The 5,000-nt window shown below is 36.1% G+C and overlaps 1 protein-coding gene across 7 annotated transcripts in view; it reads right to left on the reverse strand.

Moving 5' to 3' along the window:
* The window catches only part of LOC143031783 (RYamide receptor-like), a 623,242-nt gene that overhangs the window by 448,340 nt on the left and 169,902 nt on the right, over positions 1-5,000 (reverse strand). The window lies entirely within an intron of this gene.

Raw genomic sequence — 5,000 nt, forward strand, 5'->3', positions numbered from 1 at the left:
TGAAATTCTTTTTGGAGAAGCGGGTTGTTTGCGCTAAACCATGCCTGCGTTGCATGGCGGCTGAATGGTTTCGGAGCTTAGCTTGACTCCTACAGGCACTGGTGGCTGCAGCTCAGAGCCTCCTGGCGTGAGACCTTCTTCAGTCTTGATGTCTTCGCAAAGTGAATGAAAATATACAATGTATGTTTATGTATTTTCATATATTTCCATACACAGTAGTTTGTTTTATTATTAAATTTATTTTATACTGATAGAATTGTATTCATATAACAACAGATGTATCTGTATAATTCTGATGTGTCATGAGGCACCTTTGACTGCCTGCTGTTGCATATGCATCATGCACATTCATGCAAAACATTTCAATCACCCTTGAATTCTTTTGTAATTTAAGCGATGTTTGCAGACAAATTTTATATAAATCTAATAAAACACAGAAATATATTTTCACAAGTCTCGGATGTGCTTTGGGTAGCTGCAATATGACATGTACTCAGGATACTTGGGAACAAATGTAACTGATACAGTTTTGCAAACAGTGGTGTACAATACTTTATACAAAAAATCATATTTAGTTCATGTAACAAATGAATATAAATGGTGGACAATCTGAATCTTTACTAACCCCCCTTATGAGAAAGTACAAAGACATGCAAATAGAAACACAAATCTATGAAATATCAGTCACAACATACTACACTGCGTATCAGATTCTTTTGTATGGGACTGTACGAATTTGTACATACGTGTGCATTTGCATACGAACGCTAATGTACAAGATCACATAACACGGGTAAATATCTGCTAATGTACACGTGTACAAATGTCATGACGTGTACATGTAAACTTGTACACACATATTTGCAACGTGGGTAATGTCTTTCGTACTTGATGACACATTTCCTTTTGTTTTGACTGTCGCCTGGCGATCTTGTTCATGACCGTGACACCGTCACTGAAGTGAGGGGGTTGAGGATACTCGTCAAATGTCACATTCCATTAAGCTTTTGAACGTAATAAAACAACAAATCTAATCTGGATCCATTTGGGGCAATTTTGTGCCATATTGAAAGTATCACCATCAACATTTCTCGATTTTTTTTTTTTTAAGTTCTTTATCGCTATGGAAATACCCGAGGGAAATATTCCTCACTTTTTTTTTCTTCTTTTATTCCAGTTCCTGGAATTCCCTCAAAAAGAAAATATTTTGCGCAATTTGAAGCAGATTTTTGTCTCAAAATAAAACTTGCAACGATTTTCATGACTTGACTTCAAAAAGAAAATATGAATAGACATACCTTTTCATGTTAAGGAATAAGAGGAATTTTGGTTTAAAAAAGATATAGATGTGCTATTCACTGATGACGAGCAACGGAAGTGATTTTCCCTCTGGGCTTAGCCGTTACTCCACATATGAAAAGGTTTCCAAATCTTTCAGCAGGAACTACTTATAGTTACTATATCACCCACAAACAAAATATCTTTTGGTCTATAACAATGAAGAATTAAGAAAAAAAAAGTGTTGCTAGATAGACGAACATTGCTGATGATTAATTATTTTCGGGGATCAACAAAAGAAAAATATTTTGTTGAAAAGAATAAAAATCTGTCTACCAGCAACTTCTTTCTTGAATTATAACCCTTTGATTATGTGATTTCCAGTGTGGTTTTCAAGCTCACTCAAAGTTTGTAGATAATTCCCTGTATGGTGGTAATAGAATATATTTCTATCCACAATTCTTTCATATTCAATTCTCTAAGAACCTGCGGAATGAGTTTCATTTTTCATGTGTATACATATATATATATATATATATATATATATATATGTATATATATGTATATATATATACATTATATTTATATATATTACATATATATGTATATACATATATATATATACACATAGATATGTATGTATATATATATATATATATACATGTATATATATATATATGTATATATGTATAATATATATATATGTATACATATATATATATATATATATATATATATAACACACATATATATATATATATATATATATATATATATATATATACATATATATATTTGCAGAAACCACTTGGAGAAAAAAAGTTAATACCGAACGTTTTTGTCTGTTCAAGACATCATCAGGGTACAAAGTATACAGAAAATGACCGAAGGTCGTAATATATACATAGTGGTAGAGGAACTGGGAAAGTTCCAATGTTACCCGATTCCAGAAGAATTATTTACAATCTCTTTAATAATAAAGTTATCTAACTTATACAAACCTAAGCTTAGATTCATATTATTTTCAAAACTATTTTTAATGTAACATGATTCTATTATGTTCCTTTCTACAATGTTATGACATGATGTAATAACTTTTGTGTTTTGCAAGTCAGTAATATGGGAAAGCTCTTTCTGGTGAACGAAAAGTCCACTTGACATTTTACCCGTTCTTATATTGTATCTATGTTGACTAATCCTTTTGTTTAAATCCTTTCGTGTTTGGTCTATGTACTTAAAATCACACACTTTACAAGGTATGCTGTAGATACATCCTTCTTTTTCTTTTGAAGAATTTCTAATGAGATAGTTCTTAACATTATTGTTGTTATTAAATATCCCCTTGAATACCAAAGCTTTTAAATATTTGAGGAAGAGTGATAAAATTTTCATGATATGGAATTGCTAAAATGTTCTTCAATTTAAATTCGTTTAATTGAGAGGTGTTAAAATATGTTCTTCTGGCTTTTTCTTGTACTCTATCCATCAAATGTTTTAGATATTTTAAATTCTGACCAATCTCATAAATAAATTTTACTTCATCTTCAAGATACTCAGTAGAACATACTCTAAACGCTCTCAAGAACATAGAAGAAAAAATAGATAACTTAGTATTTTGATGATGGTATGGATAGAAATGAATGTATGAGAGAACATTGGTTGGTTTTCTGTAGACATTAAATTTAAAATATCTACCGCATCGATGAATACTTACATCTAAGAAAAGCAATGTGTTGTTCTCTTCTGTCTCAAATGTGAATTTTAGATAGTTTGGTTCCTTCTATAAAATTCATATTTGAGTCAGAAGAGAACAACACATTGCCTGAAGTCAGGTACTAGAACGTTATCCGTACTATTCAATTCTTCCTATATGATGTTAAATCTTGATTCTTGATGATCGATATATATATATATGTGTGTGTGTGTGTGTGTGTGTGTGTGTGTGTGTGTGTGTGTGTGTGTGTGTGTGTGTGTGTGTGTGTGTAATTCACCTTGGTCTTGAATCACGTGTTGGACTCGTGATCGACAGCTATTTCCCTCCCGGAAGAGAGCTCAGAGCTCGTATGACCGATCTATGGGTTATGCTATGACCTTTACACGCACACACACACCCAACTCCCCGCCCACAAGAGTCGGAGTAACGACTCGAAGCGCAGCGATACTAAAATAATTTCAGCCATGGGCAGGATTCGAACCAGGTACCACCGGCACCACCGTACTGGCAGTCTAGTACTCTACCAACCGCACCACCGTGTGGTGTTGTGTGTGTGTTTTGTGTGTGTGTGTGTGTGTGTGTGTGTGTGTGTGTGTGTGTGTGTGTGTGTGTGTGTGTGTGTGTGTGTGTGTGTGTGTGTGTGTGTGTGTGTGTGTGTGTGTGTGCGTGCTTGTGTGTGTCTGTGTGTGTGTGTGTGTGTGTGTGTGTGTGTGTGTGTGTGTGTGTGTGTGTGTGTGTGTGTGTGTGTGTGTGTGTGTGTGTGTGTGTGTGTGTGTGTGTGTGTGTGTGTGTGTGTGTGTGTGTATATATATATATATATAAATATATATATATATATATGTGTGTGTGTGTGTGTGTGTGTGTGTGTGTGTGTGTGTGTGTGTGTGTGTGTGTGTGTGTGTGTGTGTGTGTGTGTGTGTGTGTGTTCCCGTTTTTGGTGACCTTGGCATTAACTTTAACCTAATCATTCTGAAAAAAATAAGACATAATTTTGGGGTCACTGTCTCATGAATGTTTGTCAGTCGATCCAAACCTTTTGCCATACTGCCGCCAGCGAAGACATGACGACAACGATAATGATGATGTCGACGATGACGATTATGAATGCGAAGTGTTGCTCTTGACATTTTTTTCATGAACTTCGATCATTTTAGCGAAGTTAGCCTAGCAACGTATTCTTCAAGAAGATGATTTTATTCATCTGAGGAGAATACTCCAAAGAAAAATGAGGTTAGTGATTCATCGAGACCTTAATATATTCTGAGTCGTCACTGGTAGTGGACGTGGTGGTGGTGGTTATGGTCGTGGGTGTGATCGTGGTCACGAGTGTGGTGTTATTTTCAAAATAAGAAATAGAAAAGTGTTCAAGTCTCCAATCTCAAAAGTTTGTCGCCCAGTTGGGGACAGGGATCGTGCTGAATCCTCGAAAACAAAACTTTCTTCGGCAGAAGTCTTCTACCCGAAAAATGGACATCTATTGACGAGATGTTACGAGTGGCCTCTCTTCAAGGACTCCTATCTCGATGAGAGCTCAGGAGGCGGGAAATCTTAAGCCTACACCAAACGTGACAGGACGGCACGGGGACAGCACGGGGACGGCACGGGAACGGCACCGGGACGGCGGGACGGGAACGAAACGGCGGGACGGGAACGGGATGGTACGGACTGCTAACAGAAAAAGTAACGTTCCGGGCAATATAGGAAGTGGTCTAGAATACCAGGCGTGGCCATTACCTCGGATATATCGGGTTCACGGTGCTGTTACTCGGGTGCTCTTTCTTTCTTTACGGTCACGTGGGAGTTTTTATTTCACTTTTTTTTTCAAACTTCTCTTTCAGAATAGTTATGAACAACACCATGTTCTCTCTTGCACCAGACAATTCTATTCACTTTAGTGCAACTTCTTTGGAGGAAAATGTACATATATACATACATACATACATATACCAAAGGCTTTTTCCCCCTTACACGGGAAGTAGCCAAAAGATAAAGGCATAGAAACCACTCC

Source organism: Oratosquilla oratoria, chromosome 1 (assembly GCF_046742065.1).
Source record: "Oratosquilla oratoria isolate Oo_2021 chromosome 1, ASM4674206v1, whole genome shotgun sequence".
NCBI classification, from domain to species: domain Eukaryota; kingdom Metazoa; phylum Arthropoda; class Malacostraca; order Stomatopoda; family Squillidae; genus Oratosquilla; species Oratosquilla oratoria.